This window comes from Tenrec ecaudatus, chromosome 1 (genome assembly GCF_050624435.1).
Source record: "Tenrec ecaudatus isolate mTenEca1 chromosome 1, mTenEca1.hap1, whole genome shotgun sequence".
Taxonomy (NCBI): Eukaryota; Metazoa; Chordata; class Mammalia; order Afrosoricida; family Tenrecidae; genus Tenrec; species Tenrec ecaudatus.
The window spans coordinates 111,863,805-111,890,672 of NC_134530.1; the positions used below are offsets into that span (position 1 = coordinate 111,863,805).

Below are 26,868 nucleotides of genomic sequence, written 5' to 3' on the forward strand. Positions count from 1 at the left end.
ACAGAAAGTTGATTTGTCAAGCTTAGATGTACCAAAACCCCAAAATATTAAATTTGAGTTGAAGACAACAAACTTGAAATTCTGCATCAGGCATTAAATCTAATAAAGCACATGTCTTGCCATCTCTACAATGCTGTATACATTCAGATATGCATATGCCTGACAATATGAAGAACATAGATATACTTTTGATATTGACATGGCTAAGAGTCAGTGAGACAACAGAAAGAAATCAGATCTTTAAAAAAATTTATTCTAGAATTTCCTGCTGCTTTGAATATTCACAGTATATGGTTTATAATTTAATGCAAAAATATGTGTGCAGCGACAGTTCAGAAGTCTCTAGTTGGCCCTTGGCTGGGATGAGATACCTCCTGGTCAGTAGCACGCCCCTCCTCATTATTCTGCGGTCAGAACCCTGGGAGGAGGGGAGGGAAGGGTGCCAGGAAGTCATTGAAACCAAATTATCAGTGTCCTTAAGCCAGGGTATGCATAGAAGAGCCCTGGTGTACAGTTGGGTAAATGCTGGGCTGTAAACCACAAGGGTTGGTGGTTCAAACCCAACAGCCACTGTGCAGGAGAAAGTTGAGGGTTTCTGCTCCCGTAAAGATTTAAAGCCTCGAAATCCCTATGCAGGGTCCCTGTGAATTAGAATTGACCAGGCGGCAATGGGTTTTTAGCCCTGAATAGAAGGCAAGAAGTCCACGACTGAACTTATCAAACCTGTGACTCTGCTCAGAAGAAAGTAAGGGTACCTCCCAGCCAGAAGGCGAGAGAAACATCCTCTCTCTAAGGAGTGAGGTGCCTGCAGTGCGGGTGTCTTCCTTGAGCAGAACATACATAGCCGCCCCTGCTGTGTGTTCAGAGGGCCATTTGTATGACTAGCTATATAGTTTGTGCATGTGGTCCCATTCTTAGTTTTATTTTTCCTGACACTCAATTTGTTTTCTTGTTTTGAAACAAAAATGTGAGAGATGGAATCAAGATAGAAAAATGAAAAAATTTAGGTATCCAAAAGAGGAAAATTAAAAATTTCTGAAATGGCCTACCCCAAAGAACATGTCCACTAACATTTACCTTATGTTACTGGCCTCTATCAGGTTTCCCAAACACACAAATGCAGGCATTGTACTCTTCTTTACAAAACGAGAATCACACAGTGTGTACTGCTTTATTCACCAGTATACAGGGCAGTAGATGTTTATATTACATTTTAAATGACTCCATAGTATGCTTCTCTTGCTGAATAAACTTTATCAACAAAATTTTCAAATATAATTATATAAATTTAATCCTACAGGGTAATTTTCAGAATGTGTCAATTGACTGGCTACATATACAAAATTGAAAATTACATCAGTATATCTTTGACCAGCTCTGTACTTATTTTCTTTTAGGATCAAGATCCTAAAGCAGAATATTCTGACAAAATATTAAGGAATTCAAAGCAGGTTTTAAAAAATAGCATGTGCATTGTTTTAATTTTTTGCTTTCAGAATGACAACAGACTTATGCCTTTGTCTCAATGCCCTTATCTGATTCTTGTTCAATCCAAGAGCCAGCTGCACAAGCTCACCCCGAAGTTGGGGGTGGAAGCCAATATGGGGACCCAGGAAAGAAAATTAGGCTGCACACCATCAAAGCAACCAAACACGTGTCTGATTTCTAGACTCTCTCTCCACATTTAAGTTCCTGCGTTTCCTTCAGCTTTCTTCACTTTGTTCCTGAATCTTACTCAAGACATGTCTGCCTCAAAGTATCGCTTAACCAAAGGAGCCTACTATACTACTGTCACAAGTTCCATGTTTTTTGTTAGTACAACCATTAGTAAAGTGAGCCCTAATAGTCTGGTAAATACTTAATTTTAAGAGATGTTTTCAGTGTTTTGAGTATATAACCAGAATTGGCCAACTTCGATTTTGAGGCTTGCTTTGTTTTAGTTAACTATCAGATACCATGCTACTGCTGAGTGAGTCGGAATAAAATGAATCGGTGATTAAGTCATGCAGGCTCTACTTAGGGAAACAAGCCGAAGAGTTGGGAGCAGAAACTCAAATAGACACTAACACTACCACGCCAAGGCCCATACACGCTGTCTGCAGGAGCCAAAAGGGAGAAAGAAGGCCAATGTGCCTCAGCAGATGACTCTATGCACAAAACGTGGCCTGTGTGTTTGATGGAAGACTGATCATCCAGCAGGAGAAAAATGTCTTGCTATGCGCTGCCCCATGGACAGAACCGGAAGGCTTTTTGCTCCGGGAATAAGTCAATCACAAAGGGCCACATATTTTAGGATCTCGCTTACACAAAAAGATCAGAAAGGGCGAATGCGTAGGAAGCAAGGGTGGTTAGTGGTTGCGAGGGCTGGGGGTAGGGGTGAAGGGTCGTGAAAATGCAGCATTAATGAAGAGTAGCGTCCCAGAGCCAATGAACTTCATTGTTGTCAATACTTTGTACATCTCTAAAAGAGTTGATTCAGGAAAAGTTGCGCGATAGAGATGTCTGTAATGACAAAAATTTTAATGTGTAGTGTTGTGGCTGATTATATGGAGCTCCAAACCCCGTGGGATTTAGTTTCTTGGTTTAGAATCATGGTTTCCTCCTAATTACCTAGCCTCCTAATACGTCGGGTGTTTCTGTTCTCTCTCCCGGTTTGTTGCAGTGTTTGGGAAAGCTGTGAGCGGCCATCTCAAACACACACAAAATGGGTCTCTGTTCACCCAGGGCAACAGAAAATAAGAGTGCCAGGAGCAGGAGGAGGCAAGGAAATGTGCGGTTAGTTGCCCACATGAATAATTGCCCCCGCTGTCGTCAGACCAGAACTGGATGGGGCCCACCATGACTGAACATCTTGATCCAAATTCCATAGGAGAGTCCTGATCAAAAAAGGGTAAATACAGAACAGAATTTTCAATTCTCGTGGACTCCAGACTTCCTGGAACCATGAAGGTTAGGTGAAAGCCTGCAATTATCTCCCTGAGATCATCTTTAACCTTTCAGCCAAAAATATCCCCTGAAGTCCTCTCGAAGCTGAACAACAGTGTAGACTAACTAGGGGGGTGGGGGTGGGGGTGGGGGATCTCTGCCTTCAGCGTAATGCTCTTTTCCGAACTAGCTAAGTGGGATCAAAGTGACAACAGCAACTTGAAATATTAGATTAGGGACAGTGAATTTATGTTAATGGGTGCCCGGCAAATCAGAAAAGGAGGATAAGAACCGTTGCACCACTTGAAGAATGGAATCAATGACACCACATGGAGAAACGTTTGAAGTGGGGATGTACTTCTTGTGTAGTGTCAAGAACAACAAGAGGCTAGGTAGCTGAGAAGCAGCCAAGCCCACAGGGAAGAAGCACACCAGCCTGTGCAATCACGTGGTGTCGAAGGGATCAGGCATCTAAGACCCAGAACAAAAAAATCATATCACTGTGAATGAGAGGGAGTGCGGACAGAGTGGAGACCCAAACCCCATGTGAAGACAATTGTACATCTCCCTACAGAAGGGTCACAAGGAACAGACCAGCCAGCCAGGGTGCAGTACAGCACCGATAAAACATACAACTTTCCTCTAGTTCTTTAATGCTTCCTTCCCCCCACTATGATGACTCCAATTCTACCTTGCAAATCGGATTAGACCAGACACACCCACTGCTACAAATAAGAGCCCGTAACACAGGGAATCCAGGATGGAAACACCCCTTAAGGACCAATAATGAGAATAGCTATACCAGGAGGGGAGGGGAAGGCGGGGAGAGAACGGGGAACAGATCACAATGATTGACATATAATCCCCTCCCAGGGGGATGGACAACAGAAAAGTGGGTGAAGGGAGACATTGGCCAGTGTAAGACATGAAAAAAAATTATAAATTAATAAGAGTTTATGAGGGACAGGAGTGGGGAGGAACAAAATGAGGAGCTGACACCAAGGGCTGAAGTAGAAAGAAAATGTTTTGGAAATGATGGCAAAAAAATGTACAAATGTGCTTGACACAATGGATGTATGTGTGCATTGTGATAAGAGTTGTATAAACCCCCAGTAAAATGATAAAACAACAACAATAACAAAAAGCAGAAGAACAAAGGGCAGAAAGTAGTATGCATATAGATAACATCAACAACGATAACAACAAAGACCCCGAATTTACTCGCAATCCTCCTATTAACTAGCTTACGGCATTCTGCAAATGACGCACATGATCTGTCGTGTCCCTTCAGTGAGATCTGTGCCTTCACATGAACATTCAGCTGCGCTGATAAACCATCTAGTATGTGCTTAGTAACTGTAGCTGCTTAGATGTGTTTAGACAAAGAAGATGCAAGGAACCACCGAAAACCATCTTCAAGCTTTTAGGCTATTTTGGCCTGAAGTTCTATCAATTAAGAATTGTGTTCTACTACAAGTAAATTCACTACCACCAACACCAAAATCATTTACATAAATAAGAGTCTAGGTGGTGCTGTGGGTTAGGCATAAGGCTATTGACCTCACGATTGGCAGTTCAAGCCCACCTGTGGATCTGCAGGAGAAAGATATGGCTATGTGTTTCCCCTAAAGATTTTGATTCTCTAAATCCCTGTTGAAGGGTGAAATTGATGTCGTTTGGCATTCTGGATGATTAGTGGCTAAAGGATTCCAGAGGCAAGATACTTGGTAATAACCCCTTCTTTTCTTCAACCAGCAGCCAAGGCTGCTGCAGTTCTGCCACCCTGATCTCATTCCCGGAAAGGAGAAGGCGGAAGTGGCCACGGGGAGGCCAAGCACTCACAGGAACGTCCCAGAGCTGCCTTCGCAGATGCCATCTTAGCCTTGCTACCCTTCACGACAAAAAAGACCTGGAGAGCTGGCACATGCTTTCTTAAAGAATACAGTCTCTGCATACATGACCGCTGAAATATAATAAAATATGATTGCATATTTTTAAATACAGGGTGATACTGACCCTGTCACTCAGGGCAGTACTAACTTGACCAAAGATAACGTATTCCTTTCTTTCACATACTGCTGTCTCTGACTTATTCCATCTGTGTTCTGAGCAAACAATTGAGGGTCTGGCCTATGTAGAGAAGAATAGCCCATCGCATTAGGGGCAGGCTCAGCACTCAGCTGCAGTGTGCACACGATATAACCCGGCGTGCGCAGACCTGGAAGCACTTGCTGATGGAAATGACCAACTACAGCCTTCCGTATGGATGCAGCTCAGCCTAAAGAAAACAGGTGTCTTCACGATTGAACAAAAAGGCAGCATTATGATAAAAATACTGAAGTTGCCCATGATTTCATTTTTCTTGGATTCACAGCCCATGCTCATGGAAGCAGCAGTCGAGAAATCAAATGACATATGACATTAAGCAAATCTCCTGTGGTAGGCCTCTTTAAGGTATTAAAGAGCAAGGAATTTACTTTGAGGACTAAGGGGTGCCTGACCAAAGATGTGCTATTTCCAGTACCCTCTCATGTCTGTGAAAGCGGAATATGAAAGAGCAGAGAAAAGTCGAAGCATTTGAATTAGGATGTTGATGAAGTATATTGAGAATACCTTGGACTGCCGGAGGAAAACCAATCTGTCTTGAAAGAAGTAACGTCAGGGGCTCCTTATAAGACAGCATGGCAAGACTTCTCCTTACCTATTTGGGAGATATTGTCAAGAGAGACTATTATGGATGGTAAAGGAGAGGGTTCGTGAACAAGAGGAAACCCCTTGATGAGATGGACTGAAGCAGCAGTTCCAACACTGGGCTCAACTAGAACAATCGGGAGCACGGCTGGGCAGCAGGCAGTGTTTCATGCTCTTGTACTGAGGGTCGCTCTACGAGTCACTTAACAACCACCTCTCTCCCTTGCTTCCTACAGGAACCAGAGGGTAGGCTCAGCCGACATGGTTTGAGAAGTACAGCAAATCCCACCCCAGTCGTTTTTCACACCTATGAGTTACGCAGTGACAGGGTTGCTTTCGATTTCCCCATCACCTAAGTGTATTTTCAGTTTTGGGTAAGTAAGCTATTTTGATGACACCTGTTTTTCAGCATCGTGAATGGAGTGAGAGAGAATATGACCATACACAAGGTCACACAGGTGATTAAAAAAACCAGGGGCCTGATCAGAATATCTGAAGATAAGTTGAGTGAACGTTCCCGTGGTCTCTGTTTAGTCATATTTGGGAGAAGACAGTTCGGTGTTGTGGCAAATTGAGCCTAATCCTGCATTTGTTTCTAGATGCATGTATTCATGCGTCTCTAAGTTTTGCCCACCTGTATGTGTAGTATAACATTCTTGCCATCTAACGAAAGAGTCAGAAATAGTTCTCTTCCTGGTTTCTGTGAAATTTCTATATCATCCCAGGGGGGTCATCATTTATTCCACTAATATTGAATGATATCCGATAACTGAGAGTACACCCTGTTGGGAGCCGATAGCCATTAAGACCCTGGCCTCAGACACTAGCAGAAACTTGGCCGCTTTCTAACAGCAAGGCTTTGTTTCCTGCCCAACTTCGCCCCCACATTCCAAACTACGTGCTCAGTAGCATGGGCAGTTCCGATAACTGACCTTGTTGCCATTAGTCACAGTACTGAGCACCCATTGAACTGCAGATATACCATATTAGGAACATAGTGGTAAGTTCACCTGGTAAGCCTTGATTTGCATACGGACGTCACCACGGACGTCTTTGAGTACTGTTGCGCACCCTTTGTAACTTATTGGGAACATGAGGCTGATTGGTTGTTGCACAGTGTGCGGTTGTTACACAGTGTGCTTCATTGGAATATGTGCCTCCCACTTCCTTCTCTGTTGTGAATATATACCCAGAGTTTTGGCAAAATAAACGGGCTTGATCAGCACTTGTCTTGCCCCATGTCTCTCTTTCTTTTTCCCATCCAGGTTCGTTGCCCCTCCGGGTCACTGCGTCAGGGTCTCGCTGGACGAGACCCTAACAACACCCTAAGAAAATAATCTTAAAATTTAAAAAAGGTTTTTTTTAAAAAAAAGTATTCATTCTAGAGTTATACATAATAACAAGAAAATGAACAAAAACTGGAATATTCTTGGTATAGAGCCAGTTAAGTAAGCAATGATATGCCATATTGATGAATAACAATCATTCTTTATCGACCATGTGCAGAACACGCCATACGAACAATGCATTTCACCAGAACCTTCCCAGTGGCAGCTCTTTTGCTTCCCTCTGCAATCCAGCTCCTGCCAACCCATAGAGGATTGTCAGACTGCCCACCTTTACGGGAGCCCACAGGCTCACCTTCCTCCAATGGAGTGGCTAGTGAGTTTGAACCACTGACCTATTGGCTAGTAGCACCCCAATGCCTGAGCCACACTGCCACTAGGCATCCTTTATCCCCTATGAGTGGGGATTACTGTCATTCCGTTGCACAGATAATGGCACAAAGGTAAAGGTCATATGGCTAGTGTGGCAGACACAGTTAGTTATTATTTAGTGACTTTTTTTTTTTTGCTTTTATTGCCAAGGAAGCCCTGATTTTGTTTAAGTCAGGTGACCAGCCCCAAGAGAGTAAGTGATTAATTGAGAATGGTATGGGCCTCTTAGAGCAATCTCAATCTGGTGTACAAATAATGTCTTTGTATTTGTTGTTAGGGCCCATTGCGGCAATTCTGGCTGCTGGGGACCCCATGGATCCGCTACTCCAAGACACTAGTCCTGAACCTCCGCACACTAAGTCATCTGCACCCCTGTTGTACTGGGTCCATTCCCACAGCCAAACCTCAGTCCATCCCCTCCAGGCTCTTCACTTGTTAACCAACTTTCCCAAGAACCAGTTTTCCCAAACAACCTCTCCAAAATGTATGAAGTCTGTCCATCCTAAATTTTATGGAGCATTCTAGCTGTCCCTTCAAGATAAATTTGTTTTTCCTTCTGGCAGTCCAGTCTATTCCAAAGTCCGCCCTTGTTTGCTTTGGCCAACGACACTGAGCTGCTCCACGGTTCTTCTCATGGGGGCAGTCGATGTGATTCCTGGGTCCTCCATCTGCTAGGTGAATGTGTATCACGGTCTCTTCTCACGGGGCAGTCGATGTGATTCCTGGTCCTCCATGTGCTAGGTGAATGTGTATACTTGATGTGCATGGTGCAACAAAAGATATTTGCAGTGCAAAAGCCCTTGGTCTTACAAAAGCCTAATGCGATCTCTAGCTTTGTTTTTTGTTTGTTTGTTTGTTTTTAACCAAGGCCTTATTTACTAGCTAATGATTCTTGCTCTTTTTTCTTTTCTTTTTTTTTTTTTTGGCAAACACAAATAATTAGCAATGCATCTTGATTGCTTATTTGATCCATTTTAGACTGAAGAAGTTGCTAGGGCTCCTGCATTTTTTCATCATTAGTTTTAGTGGTTGGCGTGTGAATTTGAGTACTGATGGTTTTTTACTGGACTTCCTTATAGGCATATAGATATCCTATCACAGAAACCATTGTACTTTACGACATACCTTGAAATGTTCTTTTTTAGAATGCATGTGACACCATGCTTATTGAATTTGTCATTCTCGACATAGTAAACCATATAATTGTCCATTTAAAATTGGCCAATAGCAGTTCATTTCAGCTCACTAATGCCTAGGATATTGATCTTATTTGGTCCGTTTCATTCTTGACGACTTCCAATTTTCTTAAATTCTTATTTTGTACACTCCATGTTCTGATTATTAATGGATATTTGCAGCTGTGTCTTCTCCTTTTAAGCCATGCTTCATCAGCAAATGACGCTCCTGAAAGCTTTACTCCATTCACATCATTAAAGTTGACCGGACTTTTAAGAGAGAGCTTGTCCCCAGCACTAGTCTGAGTGTTTCCCAACCTGAGGGACTCACTACTCAGCACAGTCTCAGACAATGTTTTGCTGCTATTCATAAGGTTCACACTGGTTAATCCCTCAGAAGTGTACAGCCTGGTTCTTCTTCATCGTCTGTTCTCCGTCTGGAAGCTCTGCTGAATCCTGTTCACCGAGGGCTCCCCTGCTGGTATTTGAAATATCGGTGACAAAGTTTCTGTCATTACAGCCACATGCAAGCCACCGTAGTCTTAAAAATGACAAATGAGCGGTAGATAATAAAGTCTAGTGGTGGGCATATGACACAGTTCTGGTCACTGAGACTTAAGAATAAACATGCTAAGAGCTTTTTAAAAATAGCTTCTTCATTTCTCTCTCTGTTCTCTTTCTACCTGCATTTGAACATTTTTACACGAGTAGATAGTGCTAGAGGCTGAAGCCGTCATTTCTTTATCATGATTAGATTAGAGGCAAAATGTGGAAGAGGATAAGGAAAGAGGGAACATAAGCTGCTTTCTGATTATGGAGTAAACAGCGAAATCAGCCTGAGGTTACTTGCCTTTTCTTTCCATTTTGTCTTTTTAAAAACAAAACCGTGTACTTCCTCTGATAGCACTACCATCCTCCTTATTTATTCCTGAAAGCAATTGTGTTACTCAGAATTCGGTAAAGTGACAAAAGACCTAGAAACCCAAAGTAATTATGGCTTAAGCACAATAAAAGTCCAAGAGAGGCAATTTGGGGCCAACGTATCAGTCCACGAGATCTGTAGTCTTTGTTTCTGTCATCCTAGAGGAGCGTGTCCTTGCCACTGGGCACAGGGAGCTGCTTGCGCTCCAGCCTTCAGAGGCCCGTTCTACAGAAGAGAAAGGACAAAAGGCAAGGGAGCTCTAACTCTCACTTAAAGGAGACTGACTGTCAGGAAGCCTGACTCACCATCTCACTGGGTGAAACTGCTACCTTCCAGAAAGGGAGGAAGATCTGTGCATCCCAATAGGTCCTACGGTTGGCTAGAACTCCGCGACTCAACCTGCAGGAAAAAAGGAAAGAGCGCTAAAGAGACTCTTCCAGCATCTATCTTCCTGACTTCAAAGTGATGCATGGACTCTTAGAGTCCTTTGGCTCTTGTGACCAATTAATGTATATAATAATGTGAAACAAATCTGTGAATAAAGCATTTCCTATACTTTATTTCTTACCTTTTTACCAACTTAAATATGTTTTAGAAAAGGAAAACTGTTTTTAATGTGCTATACAGGATAAAATTGTACATAGAGTACATTTAAAATTACTCTAATGGGATGCAAATTTTTTTATGAAAAGTTGTATTTGAGTTGGGAAATGAATGAATTGGAAATTTTATCCTACTATTATTTTTATGTTTCTTTTAAGCGAATAATAATGGTCTAATAAAAATATATTATGTACTTAGCAATAAAAATTATATATATGTATATATATATATACATACTTAAAACTATATTTAAAATCAAGGAAACTGCTCAGTCAGAGAGCAGAGAAACATTTTATATATAGCCACCAGGCTGGGTCTGCATAAACGGTGGATTTTTATGTTGAGGAAAAATGATAAATAACATGTCATTTGATGCTTCATAATTTGGAGGCTTTAACTTTCTGGGTCACTGATTTCTCCGAGTTTTCATTGTTTCTGCACAGTAGTTAGGTGATTGAGGAAGGTGTCAGGCTATTGAGACATAAGAAAAGATGATGTGGAGAAATTGAATTCTTCTTTTGTCTGAGGATACAAACCGCATGGCAGGATTTTGTGGTCCTTTCCTTGTTTGCAGTCACGTCTGTCTGCTGGACGGTGCTGAGATGACATGGAGTATTCAGTGAGATAGATAACGTCACAATATATGCACTGATTTAACAAAATCAAAGCTAAGAATGGTGGGGTGACAAGGACAGAAACATGAGCAGAGAGGAGAATTAACTGAAATTGCATACCTTTAAAAGTATATGGCGCTAAGGATAGAAATAAGTATTATTAGAAGTGTTATGCATATACTAGTTCCCTAGGTCTTTACCTCTGCCTTGTGAGTATCCAGACCTTTACGCCATGTCAGGAGTTGCCAACAACACATGTCCAAAGGAAGAGATGCCCAGAAATATCTTTTAATGTAGATAATATGTATCTGAAGGAATTATTGCGTACATGACCTAGCTTATATTTCTGGTGTCTTCACCAAATGGAAAAGCACAGAATGTTCTTGGATAAGGAACCATCATAAAGGTGGCCGTTGTTCCAAATTCATCTGTAACTGTAATGTGGCCCTACCATACAAGGTTAGGGGCTAGATAAGTTGATTCTAAAGCATATATGAAAACACACTATCGAAGAATTAAATAGAATCAGGAGTATTTTCAAAAATACAAGTATTAAGAGAAGACCAGATTTCCAATTTTTAATATATTATGAAATGTCGATAATTAAAATGTAATCTGGGAACATGTGTAAATAAAAAATAAAACCAAGACACAAAATGATATTAAAATAGGATAGCATTTGTTTAAAAATTGGGGTAGATAGACTGTCACTGTGTGAAGGACCCCAGGTGTCTCTGGCGGGTTCGGTAGGATGTTCAAATCCACCAGCTGCTCTGAAAGAGAATGGTGAGCCCTTTGCTCCTGTGAGGCTGTGCAGTCTATGAAACCCGCTATCGGCTCCCTGTGAATTGAAACCAACTCATTGGCTTTGGGTGTCGTTGTAGAAATGCAAATGACAAGATTATTTGTCTGTAGGGAAGGTATCTTGGTGACCAAGACACAGGAGTAAAAAGAGCCATGTCATTGTCTTCCTTTCTTCTTTAAGGGAAATCTTTTGAATGTCTTCTATTAAAATAATATATTAAAATGTAATAAACTTTAAACATTCCAGTCACTCCTTGTAAGTGTCACTGGTTTGAGAAACATATTCTCTAACTAAAGAGAAAAAGATTCAGTGGTGTATTCAGCAGGCAAATAGGTTTGAAACCTAACATATAAATTAGAGAAGCGGGTGTAACATAAACTGCCCCAATACGAGCTTAAATTTGACACCTGATAAACAGTCAGCTTGGGTCTTCTAGGTCTACTGTCCAGCATAATTATAAAAATTCTTCCCCATACCACATCGATATCCTGAAATTAATTCTGGTGAGCATATTTATAGCAAAGACATAAGCAAACCAAGACGTTATTTTATTTATCAGCTTTGGTAGAGGGAGCCAGTCTTAGACACACACATTATCAACACACGACTCGTTCCTGTATTGGCTTTTCTTTGAGATTTCCTCGTTGTTTGGCTTTGCTTTTTTAAAACATGAGTCGATATTTCTTTGGCAGTAAAGCTAATGAGAAATGCCCAATAGAAGAGATGAGCAAATTGGGAATGAAGGGCAGTAGTTAAAAATGCATTCTCATTTTGATGAGCCAATAGTCACGCCCACTGGAAAGAGAGAGGGCGTGGAGATGCCACATGGATCTTTCAGTTTAAGTAGCTCGAGAGCTTCCTCTCACTCATCCTTTAGAAAACCGTCTAAGGACCAGAGAAGTAAAGTCAGGTGGATTTGTGAGCTGATTTGGTTTCATTGTATTATATAGTTCATCTCAGTCAATATTTGTTTATTTCACAAATAATTGAAGCAGCAACTTACACGGTCATAAAATAGAGTTAACTTTCTTTAATAAGTGTGAGAAAGGAAATTTCAGAATATTCTTTTATATCTTCAAAGGAAATTTATTTTGAATGCGAAGGAGAAGAAACGTAAGCTTTAACTTCATTCTGTGCTAAACTTTTATAAGCCCCAATTAGGTCTTCTCCCTTGTTGCGGCTTTTCTCAGAAGCACACGTATGTTTACAAAAAGAAAGCTTTGTTGTTGCGAGTGTTGGTGTATTTCCTGCTTCAAAAACAGCACTTGCTTTATGTAAATATGCCTACCTTGCCATTACCTGTGTCAGCATCGCCCAAAGGAAAGTCTATTTCAAATATACCAATTCTCCATATATGGGAAATGAAAATTAAATCAGATATTTTTGTCTCGTTTGTTATTAAAATTCCATTGTAAGTTTGCCCCAGGGTAGAGCAAGCACACAGCACACCTACTTATACTGCCGTAATGCACATAATTTACTTTATTGGAAAGTCTTGTATTGACTATTTCAAGACACCTCTGGCAATGGCAGTTCCCTGGCTATCAAGTTAATGGATATGTTTGGATGGCATTCAGTTCCAAAGCCAACAATCTTTAAATCTGACTTACTTGTAAACATTGGGAAAACAACATTTTAAATTGATATATGAAAATTAGGATGTCTTTATTCACTAAATGCATACTGAGTGTGCAATCTGTTAAGTACATAGAGGATCCCCGATGCAATGGCAAAATACTTCTCCTTCATGTTGGAACTTCAGAGAGTGTGGTGATATGAAGCTGAGCAAGTCAGTCCTCCCCAGCCTCTGTTTCCTCATCTCCCAGGATTGCTTGTTGGATAAAATAAGCAAGTTGGGATTTGTGCAAAATGAGTGCTGTAAAAATGTCTAAGGAGGCGCCTGTGATGTGTTAGAATAGAAACGTGTCCAGCGGTAATCCAAAACCAAGCAGAGAGTCAGTTGCCACTGGGTCAATTCCCACCAATGGCGATTCTTGTGCCTCAGAATAGAACTCTGCACCATATGATTTTCCATGGCTTGTTTTTTCAGAAGAAGCCAACCAGGGATTTCTCTGGAGGCAGTTCTGTTAATGCTTCAGTTAGTAGTTAAACTTTTTTTAAAAAATCATTTTACTGGGGGCTCATATAACTCTTACGACAATCCATACATACATCAATTGTATAAAGCACATTTGTACACTCATTACCCTCATCATTCTCAAAACATTTGCTCTGCACTTAAGCTGCTGGCATCAGCTCCTCATTTTCCCCCTCCCTCCCCCTCCCTCCTGAACCCTTGATAATTTATAAATAATTATTTTGTCATATTTTACACTGTCTGACGTCTCCCTTCACCCACTTTTCTGTTGTCCATCCCCCAGGGAGGAGATTATATGTAGATCCCTGTAATTGATTCCACCTTTCCACCCCACCCTCCCTCCACCCTCCGGGTATCGCCACTCTCACCACTTGTCCTGAAGGGTTCATCTGTCCTGGATTCTCTGTGTTGCCAGTTCCTATCTGTACCAGTGTACATCCTCTGGTCTAGCTAGATTTGTAAGGTAGAATTGGAATCATGATAGTTGGTGGGAGGCGCGGGAGGGGGAAGGGAGAAGAATTTAGGAACTAGAGGAAAGTTGTATGTTTCATTGTTGCTACACTGCACCCTGACTGATTTGTCTCCTCCCCACAACCCTTCTGTAAGGGGATGTCCAGTTGCCTACAGATGGGCTTTGGGTCCCCACTCCGCACTCCCCCTCATTCACAATGATATGAGTTTTTGTTCTTTGATGCCTGATACCTCATCCCTTCGATACCTTGTGATGACACAGCCTGGTGTCATGTGGGCTTTGTTGCTTCTGAGCTAGATGGCCGCTTGTTTACCTTCAAGCCTTTAAGACCCCAGGCGCTATATCTTTTGATAGCCGGGCACAATCAGCTGTCTTCACCACATTTGCTTATGCACCCATTTTGTCTTCAGCGATCGTATACGGGAGGTGAGCACACCTGATATGACTTTTTTGTTCTTTGATGCCTGATAACTGATCCCTTCGGGACATTTTCCACATATGTCCCAGCCAGGGAGTACACGGAACATGTTCATGTTCGTTATTGTTGAGTTCATTTCCACTCCCAGCGAGCCTGCGTGCAAAGAATGGAACGTTGCGCAGGGTTTGGGAGAGCCTCGCCTTTTGAAAGCAGATTACCAAACCTTTCTTCTAAGGTGCTCTGAGTGGGTTCAAACTGCCAACCTTTCCGTTAACAGCTGAGCATTAAACATTTGTATGATCCAGGGCCTCCTACACCCATGGTAAGCACTCAATAAACATCTGTTATAGGCTAAGAGTGACTAAATGGTTCAGCGCAAGCTAATGTTGTAAAGAAACCTTACAGATGCGATGGAATTTTAACTCCGGCTTGAAGGATGGGGAGTATCTGTATTGATGGAGGGAATGGAAAAGGATATTCTAAGTGGGGTATGTAGGAGAAACCAAACTCTGGAAAGGAAATGAGAAAAGTGTTTTTAAGAGAACAAGGAATCAAATTTCCAGACTAGAGCTAAGAGTACATGGAGGCCAAAAAATAAAATTTAAATGTTAGTAGGAAAGGTGAAAAGAGATTTATGAAGAGTCTGGAAAACCAAGCTGAGGAGTGCAGACTTTATTAGGTAAGTAAATGAGCAGTGGTGAAAGACATGATAAAACATGTTGTTGAAGGGAGTTAGTCTGGCAATGGTGGGGGCATAAAAGCCAAGGAGGGCAGCATGAGCTATGACCCCACAAGAGGAGGCTGATGCAGCAAAGCAGCCGTTGCTAGGGCGCAGCGGTGAGGCACAGTGGAAATGGGAGCAGGACCGAAGTGGGAGAATGTAGGATGGATGAATCCATAGTATTTAGTGACTTTTAATTTGGGCATGAATGTCCGGGATAGCATAAAGGTGGTTTGAGACACAAATAAACAGCATACTTTAGATGGGCCCTGGGGTAACATTTTGGGAAAAAATGTATCATTTGCTCCAATCCACCAAATGTCTAATATATACTGGCCATAATTAGCTATTTTTAATCCTTATTATTTGTCCAATCTGTGCTAGGGTGATATGGACAGCCTCAAGCTGCTGATTTGGATAAATATGAAAAATAATAATTATTAAAAATATCCACATATGTTGTATAGAGTCCTGGTAGTGCAGTAGGTTAAAGATAGGGCTACTAATCTGAAGGTTGGGAGGTGCAAACCCATCAGATTCTCTACAGGCAAATTATGAGGCAATCTGCTTCTATATAGATTTACAACCAATGAAATCGTAGGTAATGTTCTATGCGGTCACTGTTAGTCAGTTTGACTCAGTGCCAGTAGGTTTGGATTGGTTTTTACATACATAATACATTCCGGTACACTAAACAAACTGGCATTTTTATAACCCTTATGACTTTGGGGGTAGGTACCACGATTTATCTTTATGATACTTCCCAGGAAACTGACAGTGGTTATGCTAACTTGACCAATGTAACAGTAAACAGTAGACTCAAAAATCAATCCCCAGCATTCTCACAGCAAAGCCCATGGCTTCGCCAGCACTGGCAACTCTTAATGAGTAAGATGAGGCTGTTACTGAGCAACAAGTCTGCTGTTATATGCAACAGGTCAAAGCGTCTTCTTTTCTGCTGATCCTCGACTGCACCAAGCATGATCTCCTTCTCCAAGTTGTGGTCTGACTGAGAGCATGTCCAACTTGCATAAGAGGAAGTCTTTCTAGCCTCATTTCTAAAGCACATTCTGGCTATACTTTTTCAAGACAATTTGTTTATTCTTCTGGCAGTTCGTGGTGCTTTCGATATTCTTACGCCAAACCATGTTCAAATGCACCAACTTTTCTTCAACCTTCGTTATTCAATGTCTAACTTTCACATGTGTGTTAGTTGGCTCGACTACAGAAACAAATCCATGGACACCCTCATATGTGTATAAGAAAGAGATGCATATACAAGAGCAGTTGAACATTGAGAAAACATCATCCTAGCCAAGGCCAGATCTGTCCAGATCAAGTCTGATACTAGCCCATATGTCCGCTACCAATCAATAAAGTCCTCTTCAGACTCACAAAACGCATGCAATGTCAGGGAATGCAGGAAGATCACAGGCCAGTGGGTGGAAGGTCTTGTGGATCCAGTGGTGTAAGCATCTGAATGTTGGCAGGGGTCTCCATGTGGCTCCTCCGCCTCCAGAACTCTGGCTGCATCAGCATAGTTCCATAAGGCTCTTCATCAGTAATATCTTGCAGGGAGTGGCTATGTGTCCCACCTCCAGCGAGCTATTTATCTCCTTAGGTCTCCAAATGAAGTCATCAAGCTGTGACCTGATTGACAGGCTAAATCCCACCCCTTCACTCTTAAGTCTCAAATGAACAACAGCTTATGTAATTACCACTAAGTGTATATAAAGTGATTGAACACTTCATGCTTTGATCAAGTGCAACTTAGTCTTCAGTGATATTTTTGCTTTATATTCTGCTAAAGGGTTTTTTGCAGCAACGTTGTCCAATGCACTATATTATTTGATTTCTCGACTGATGCCTCCATGGACGGTAATTGAAGATTCAAATAAAATGAAATCCTGAGAACCTCAATCTTTTCTCCACTTATCATGATGCACTTAATTGTCCATTTGTGAGGATTTGGTTTTTTTGTATTTTCAGGTGTAATCCACAATAAAGGCTGTAGTTGTTTTTGTTTTGTTTCTTTAAATCTTTATCAATGAATGCTCACTTCATTTCAGCAAGCAAAGTGGTGTCATCTGCATTTTTTATGTTGTTAATGAAACTTCTCCCAATATGATACTGCCCTTCTTTACGTATTTCAGATTCTAAAAGCATTTGTACAGCTTTCAGATAGACTGAGCATGGTGAAAGTACACAACCCTGACATATCTGTCTTCTGGGTTTAAGCTATGCAGTCTTCCCTTGTTCTGTTTGAGTTACTGTCTTTTGGCCTATGTACAGATTCGGCAGGAGCACAATGATACCTTCTGCAATTCCCATTCTTTGTAGTGTTATGCATAATTTGTTATGACGCACCACGTTGCTGAAGAAAACATTTAACGGGGTAAAAAGCAAACAAACAAAGATAGAACTTTGAAGGTTAAGATACACTTGACCAAGCCATGGCATTCCGATCAGCTTCTGTACACAGGAAAGCTGGACAATTTGTTATGATACATAATTGTTTATATAGAACAAGATGGATATTAGGGGTTTATAAGAAATACTCTATAAGTAACTTCACATATTGGAATGAATATAATGTACCAAGAATATGGAGATATTCTAGCTGATGGTTGCATGAGGGTGAGTCACGAAAGAAAGAGGTCTGTAAAGAGAAGTCGAGATCAAATAATGGAGAGAAAGAATAGAGAGCCGATGCAATATCCATTAAGATTAATCAATTACTAGATATGCACTGATCATTAATTACTATTCAGGGTGAATGATACCTGCTGTGATATAGTCCTTGTTTCAGTTTCTTGGTTTTGTTTTGTTATTTTTAATACCAGTAAAGATTGAGGACACAATCCATCCAGGCAGGTAACTGGTTGCTAGATGCCATTAGGTCTTTCCAATTAGTAGCAACTCTGTGCTCAGCAGAAGGACACACTGCCCAGTCCTCACCAGCCTCACTAGTGCTGGTGTGTTTGAGCCCGCTGTTGCAGCCACTATGTCAATCCATCTCATTGAAGGTGAAAGGGGGTCAGTGAATAAGGAAAACCAAAGTAGACTAGATGCACTTGAATCATGGTGCCGGTGAAGAATATTGAAAGTACCAGAAAAATATAAATAAATCTATCGTGGAGGAAGCACAGTCAGAATACTCCTTAGAATCAAAAATGGCGAGGCTTCATCTGCCCTACTTCGGCTATGCTCTCAGGAGAGAGCAGTCCTTGGCAAAAGGCATCGTCATTGGCAAAGTAGAAGGGTATGTGATTGATTTCCCCTCAAGTCAAGGCGTCCCCTCTTCAAGATGGCAGCATGACCATCAAGTACTCCTAAAGCGTCATCACCCTTGGCTTCGTCACGCACGGTCTTGGTGCTATGAGATAAAATATCTAGAGATCTGGCGCACATGAGAAAAGCAATATCTTTAGTTGATGGGATATATTGGAAAAGATAAAGAATGATATTTAGAAAGATAAGTAATAACACTCTATATTTGATGCATAACTTGTACCCAATAAATACTGGTTGAAAAAGAGGAGGGATATTTGAAAAGATATTGTAAGAGTCTAAAATTTATGTGAGACAGACCTATCCTACCCTGTATCCCTAAAATAAGACAGTGTCTTATATTAATTTTTGCTCCCAAAGATGCGCGAGGTCTTATTTTCAGGGGATGTCTTATTTTTCCATGAAGAAGAATATGGTACACATTTATTGTTCATTGTTTTATTAAAAGAGACTTCGCACTTCCTGTCTGCTCCAGCTGCGCTGAGGCGAGCAATGAGCTGCATTGCAGCACCCACAACTCCGGTCCAGAGTCCAGAGTTACGGTAGCTTTGGGGGGCTTATTTTAGGGGGGTCTTATTTTCAGGGGGTGCCTTATATTTCAGCAAGAGGCAAAACTGTAAATAGGTCTTATTTTCGGGGGTGTCTTACTTTCGGGCAAACAGGGTATTAGATAGGTAAATTAGGAATTAATCCAAAGAAGATATATACGTAATAGATTGAAATGTGCCAAAGGAAAGCAAAGAATGATGGACTACCTCAAGTTTTTAAACCTGTATTTTGGGTAGGAAATAATAGACACAAATTCCAATGTGTAGAAGTTTCATTAAGATAAAAACTACCTCCCTGATTATCTGTTGTAATCTAGAAACTAGCAGCATGCTTAGCACATGGTAGACAGGCAATAAATAATTAGGATGTTGAATAAATAATGCATTCGTTTTAAGAAGAAAACCAAACTTTTGTGTCTTCAAGCTGTGAGCCTCAACTCAAAGCCATGACATTTACCGCAGGGAACCCATACCTTAATGAACTGCTGCCATGGCAAATCTTTGTGTGTTATACCTTTTAATAAGTTAGAACAGAATAAAAGAAAAGAAAAAATCAAAAAGGGAAAGTGTGAGAATCACTGCTGTACTTCCTTACACAAATGGAGAGTAACATTCTAGATTTCTGGTTAACATTAAATCATTTCCAAAATAAAGAGCCTGGATTATATAGTTGATGAATTCCCCCAAACAACTCCAAGGTGTGGATGCCAATGAAAGTCAAAATCCAGTCCCCTCACTTACATTGGCCCCATAGAGCGAACTTTTTGTAATTTTGACTTGATTCCAACACATGGCAACCTCATGTACCACAGAATAGAACGGAGCCCCCAGGGAAATTTTTGGACAACACCTTCACCGAGATTGTGGGGCTTATCTTCACTGACCTGAACTTCCAACTAACACAGATAAAGGGAGGGCACACCTTTAAGCCACTGGCTATATACATCAGACCAAGCTAGTGGACATTGTATAATAAATAATTGCCCTCTTTCCAGTCCATCTTCTCTAAAGACTAAAGTTGCATCCAAGACTTTGGGTTGATTTAGAACTGAATTTGCACTGATTTTAGCCTACTATTTAATTTCTCTGATCTCTCCAGTATTTGCATTTGCAAAATGGAAATACTAGAAAATTTTCCTTAGGGTTTGAGATAGGTTTATTGTGGCAACCTGGCCAGTAAGCAAGTCTGGTTAATTGAAGGGTGGAGAGATAAATGGCTCCTTGAGCCTCCTCTTTCTGGTTATCAGTTCTCTAGCTCTCTGATAGACCAGGGAGCAGCTGCCTTAGCTAGTTCCCTGCCTCAGCTGGCAAGGCTCACTTCCTGTGAGACATCCCTGAGGAGAAGCCACATGGACCTACCCCGATGCAGTCCTGGGTGCTGGAGAAACCACGTGGAGACCCCTGCCAGCGCTGAAATGCTTACACCACCACTGGATTCAAAGGCTTTCTACCCACTGGCCTGTGATCCTCTTGGATTTGGCATCATTGTGTGTTTTGTGAGTTTGAGGAGGACTTTGTAGATCAGTGTTGCAATGTGGGGCTAAGCCAGACTTATGGGCTTGAACTGGATGGGTTTGGGATGCTTTCTGAACGTACAATTACCCTTTATATAAAACTCTCATATATAGTTTCTATGGATTTGTTTCTCAAATCTACCCAGACTAACACAGGGCTCTTCTCTTTAGAACGACTACAAAATTTCCAGTGGGTGTTCCACTCACTTCTATTTTCTTGCTTTTAAAATATCATATTTAATTGACAGAGCTCTTTCAAATCCTCAGATGTCTATACTACGGAAGGTGACCATAACTTCCCGTTACTTTTCAAGTTTGACTGCTAGGAGAATGCCTGTATAAGTGAGAGCTATATGCCAAATTTAGAGCTGAAAAATACTCGACTTTTTTTTTAGTATCTTCATTCTCAATAGCTATGGAATATAAGTGTAAATTTAAGCCCTATACTTCTGGGAATGGTGATCTGACTGGAAGAAGCTAAGAGCCTCTTCCTCCACCACATTATTCTAGTGAAATTTTCAAGTTGAACAAAGACCAAATTTATGAAATGGCCTACTGGTCACTTTTACCATCTGGATACCTAAAATAAGTCATGAAAATTAATAATGAAAAGAATTACCAGACACACTTTGTTTTATGGTACAAAATATAATTTCAAGTATAATCTCAAGTATAATTTTATATAATTGCATACTTGAGGGAGAACATCTCTTAAGTCTAGAACAGGAAAAGACAAGACAAAGACACATTATCCAGATGAGGGAGAACATTACTATGAAGTCTTAATGGTGTCCAAAAATTTCTAGAGAATCAGAGTCCTTAATGAGGTGTGGAAGGGTAAAGGAAACTGTTACAGAAGCATGACTGGTGGCAGAGCAATACATAACAAAAGCATGCAGGCTTATAGATGTGAAAATGGGACCACGATTGGGATGCATATATTATGCTAACCAGAACTGCTTGCAGTATTGTTCTCAGGCCTTCTAATGGAGGCAGTCAGGGCATGGCTCCTAAGTATGGGTCATACCATGGGGATAATCCACTCTTCAATGCTCTCTGTGTGAAAGCAAGACAGTTCACATTCCTGGTTAAGAGAATGATTTCAATGGAGGCTTAATCCATGGAGCGTTTCTGAAAATGAATTTGGGCCTTTGACTATACCCTACACCAGACCGTCAATTGCTCATACATACATTCCGGCTCATAAGAGCCAAAATAGGAGCTTGAGCCAATCCTACCTGAATTGGGAGAACATTTCAAGAATAAATTTAATGTACGGAATACTAATGACAGTAGACCCGATGAGCTGTGGAAGACATCAAAGCCGTCATTCATGAAGAAAGCAAAAGGTCATTAAAGAGGCAGGAAAGAAAGAACAGAGCAAAGTGGATGTCAGAAGAGACTCTGAAACTTGCTCCTAATTGTAGACTAGCCAAAGCAAAGGGAAGAAATGAAGACAAAGAGGTGAATAGAAAATTTCAAAGAGCGGTGCAAGAAGACGACGTAAAACACCGTGATGAAATGTGCAGACACCTAGAGTTAGAAAACGAAGGAAGAGCGCACTTAGCAAACCTTAAGCTGAAAGAACTGAAGAAAAACACCAAGCCTCAAGTGACAATATTGAAAGATTCTCTGGGCAAAATGTTGAATGATGCAGGAAGCTTCCAAATCATTAGTCCACATTCCACCCCTTCAGGAGGTAATATATGAGTAAGAACCAATGATATTAAAGGAAGAAATTCATACTGCCCTGAAAGCATTAGCCAAAAACATGGCTCCAGAAACTGATGGAATACCAATTGAAATTTTTCAGCCAACTGATGAAGCACTGGGAGCACTCACTCATCTATGCCAAGACATTTGGAAGACAGCTACTTGGCCCAACTGACTAGAAGAGGACCATATTTGTACCTGTTCTAAAGAAAGGTGATGCAGCAGCATGCCGAAATTCTACACTAGAAAACCAACCTTGTTGGGTGCTGAAGCGCATCCAACAACGACTGCAGCAGGACGTTGACAGGGAGCTGCCGGAGGTTCGGTCTGGATCCAGAAGAGGACACAGAATAAGGGCTATAATTTCTGGGGTCAGATGGATGTTGGCTGAAAGCAGAGAATACCAAATAGATGTTCACTTGTCTTCTATTGACTACATCAAGGCGTTTGACTGTGTGCATCATAACAAACTATGGGTAACCTGGAGGAGAATGGGAATTCCAGAACTCTCTATTGTGCCCTGTGGAACTTGTGCATAGATCGAGAGGCAGTTATATTAACAGAACCAGGAGCACTGCCTGGTTTCAAATCAGGAAAGGTGCACATCAGGGTTGTCTCCTCCCACCATGTTTGTTCAGTCTTCATACTGAGCGAATAATCAGAGAAACTGGCTTATAGGAAGAAGAATGTGGCACCAAGATAGGAGGAAGGTTTATTACAAAACTGTGAGAAGAAAATAAAAATAAGTAAATAACAACCTGTGATAGGCATATGATACAACTTTGCTTACTGTGGTAGTCACCTAATCTGGTGTCAATTTAAGGATGAAGAGTGTAGGGGTGGAGTCTAGGCTGTCAGTCTGGAGATAGCCAATGAGACTTCTGTGTGGGCATGACTTTCTCCTGAGAATTCTGGGAAACCTGGTACTTCCTCCTTGGAGACGATGGAAGACACTTCTCTCTCTCTCTGCCATTCCCTGGGAGACATTTCAGAAGTCAAGCCACATGGACGCAACCAGACCTCAGAACCGGAGAAGCCTCACAGAGACCCCTGCCAGCACTGAGATGCTTATAATGTCACTGGACCCAAAGACTTTCTACCCACTGGCTTGTGATCATCCTGCATTTGGCTTCATTGCATGTGTTTCATGAGTCTGAAGTGAACTTTATAAATTGGTATCAGACATATGGCCTAATATCAGACTTATGGACTTGAACTAGACTGAGTTGAGATGTTTTCTCAATGTTCAATTCCTCTTGTATATAAACCTCTCATATATATGTGTGTGTGTATATATGTATACATATATACACACACACATACATACATACATACATACATATCCATGGAATTGTTTCTCTAGTCTACCCAGACTAACACACTTACTGAAAGACAGGAGGACTTGAAGCACTTCCTGATAAAAATCAAGGATTGCAGCCATCCATATGAATTAAAACTCAACGTGAAGAAAACCAAAATCCTCACAGCTAGACCAATAAGTAACATCTGGATGACTGGAGAGAAGTTTGAATTTGTCAGGGATTTAGTCTTGCTTGGATCTACGATCAATGTTCATGGAAGCCACCGTCGAGAGTTGAAAAGACGCACTGCATTGGGTGCATCTGTTGCACAAGAAGACCTCTGTAGAGTTGTGAAAAGCAAGGGTGTTTCTTTGAGCACGAAGGTGCACCTAATTCAAGCTGTGATATTGTGCATAGCCTCATGTGCATGTGACTATTGGTACAAGGAAGACTGAAGACAATTCGATTTGCAGTTGAATTGTGCTGGAAAATAGCATTGAAAATTCCAGGGAGTACTAAAGGGACAAACCAGCCTATCCTGCAATAAGTGGCGCCGGAATGCCGTTTGGGAGGCAGACATTGTCTTACATATGTTGGCTATGTTGCCAGGAGAGACCAGTCCCTGGAGGAGGACGTCATTCTGGGGAAAGTGGAGGAACCCTGAAATGAGGACGGCCCTCCAGGAGATGAGTGGCTGCACAGTGTGACTCGGTGGCTGCAACAATGGGCTCAAACATGGGAACAATTGTGAGGATGTGCTTGCTTCTGTTGTGCGTAAGGTTGCTATGGATCAGGTCAGGCTTAATGGCGCCCAACAACTCTAACCTTGTACTCTGAAAACCTAGGACTCAAAATGTAAACTCTAATACAACATACACACACAAAAATTACCAATACTTTCTATCTAGAAATACTTTTAAAAGAACAGTGGATTCACACATGGTTTTAAATTGCCTTCATTATGATCCACTGAATTTTCCTTCCAACTCAACTATCCGTCATTATTATATTCCAACATTGGAAGAAAAAGACTGGATCAACAGTTCCCAATATTTTAAAATCTATAGAACCCTTTTCAATATCATAAGTTTTCTCAGTATTTGGGAGTTAAATTCTAAGTATCTTTTGATTTTGAAAATTTAGAGCCAAAAGCTGTTCGAAATACCATAATGGTTTTATAGTACTTTTAACAGATTAATCTTAATATCTGTTAGATACATTGAAGCACAACAATAGAAATGTGCATAAACTATATATTTATTCTACTGACAAAAGAGTGCTATACATTTTCTGGGGGAAAATTTGACCACCAACTTCCCCACCAGAGCCTCATCCTAGGAATTGAGGAAATGCCAGGTGGGAATCCTTGCTTTGAGCACATGAGAAATAACTAGCAGACGATCTTTGTGCTGAGTCTCTTTACTTCTTCCAGGCCCAATAGAAAATTATAATGTGAATGAAGATAAGGTGGCAGGGTGGGGGCGGTCATACAAATGGTCCCTTTCCGGTTATGACTTTCTAAGCAAAGCTTCACCACATAAAGCTGAAGACAATCTCCTTTTACAGAGTATGGTAAGTCCAAGTTCTAGTTCCGGCCCGCCATGTATTAAAAAATATGGGTGAGTCTCTTAGCCACAGTGGACTTCGTTTTCCTTATTTGCTGATAAAAATTGTATGAGGAGATGCTACCTTTTATCTGCAGCATGCTTTACCAGAATCAAAGCACTTCCATTATCTCACTTGATCTGAATAATGTCTTAAAGCTAAGAGAAGACAAATAACACTATTCCCATTTTTCAGATAACAGAATTGAGTCTCAGAGATTAAAAGGCTCGTCTAAGTAAGATTTCATTAGTGTTTGAGGCAGATGTCCTATAGATGTTCTGATTCTTGAACTAGTGCATTTCTGAGGAAACCACGTTGACCTTTCCACCTACACAAATCTACGATTATCTGAATCATGTCCCACCTTAGACACCTTTGCTGTGGTAAGAGCAAATGCGTGTGAGTGGGCATTAAGGTTTTTTCAAAGGTTACAGAATCAAATGCAAGTGACTTTTAAAGATTCTCTATTGACTCAGATAGTGGGTGAGTATTATGAGTTCTGTGTCTACTGACAAAGCCTACATTTAAGTACTTTCCCTCTCTCGGTCTCCCTATCTTTGATTAGCCCACAACCCGCATAAGCTGGTTCGAAGCATTTTGGCATCTTTGGATGAATTTTCCTTATTTGAAATAGCTGGTGCTGAGTTGTTGTTGTTTAGCACTTTATTCCAGATCTGTTCTAAGTGTGCCCAGCGTTGAAAGAGTTCTTTTCTGAGGACCGAGACTCACTCGAAGCTTCAAGCTCTGTTGAAGGGTTTTGTTTTCTCAGAGCTGTGAAGTTTCTCTGAAGGAATTGATAAGAAGCAGTAAAATAAGAGGTGAAAGTGACTAAGTTTGTTTGTTTCTTAATGTCTTTGGTTTTCCGATCTTTTCTAATTAAAGTTCTGTTGCTAACCTTGTCCTTGTTGAACGTCTGTGCGTGGAATGTTTCTCTGTCATCCACATGGGCCTTTGTTGCTGCATGTGTGTGCTCTGGGTTGTCTTTTTCTTTCTTCCTGCCTTTTCTCTGAATGGCAAAGGTTTACCATAGATTTAGAATTTCTCTCTTGAAAGAATTACATTTGTAATAAATAAAAAATGGTTTGATCTGGAAGGGAGGATGGAGGGGAAGTTGAAATAAAAATAACGCTGGAAGAACAGTGCAGGAGAAGCAGACAGCAGGCCAGAATCGTACAGCAGACCATGTTTAAGTGATTTACTTGGGGTTATGTGTTTTTAAAAGCAACATATAAATGCATAGCAGGATTTTGGCAGATGAAATTGTGTTGTGTTTACTTTGAGGCACTCAATGATGATAAACAGTTATTTAGTACAAGTAGTATGGTGCAAAGAACACTGAATTAGATACGGTCCCTGCAAAGTAGGTTTGAAATCTAAATACAAATTAGAGAGGCAGGGTATGAAACACCCAGAAAAAAGCCTAATATTCTACACATGTAAAATGTCATCGCGGTGTACTTTCTGACATAATTTGGAGAATTTCACATATAAACATTGTAAGTAGAGTCATATTTGCACAGATTCAATATGTGCACAGATGTAAGTGCATGAACCTCAGATGTGCAATTGAAGGGTGATCTATTTAGCTGCTAAATATAGGCTCCACCTGAAAATTGCTATCTTTACTGCTCATCTCCTTTACATTTTTAATTACATTCATCTTCCTCTTTAAATTGCAAGTTTAAATAAACATGCAAACAGTTATTGTGCTTGAATAATATATGCGCTATATAT

At 40.9% G+C, this 26,868-nt stretch overlaps 1 pseudogene; it reads right to left on the reverse strand.

The window, feature by feature from the left end:
* LOC142433488 (large ribosomal subunit protein uL15-like) overlaps positions 1-26,868 on the reverse strand; it is a 116,510-nt pseudogene that overhangs the window by 85,442 nt on the left and 4,200 nt on the right.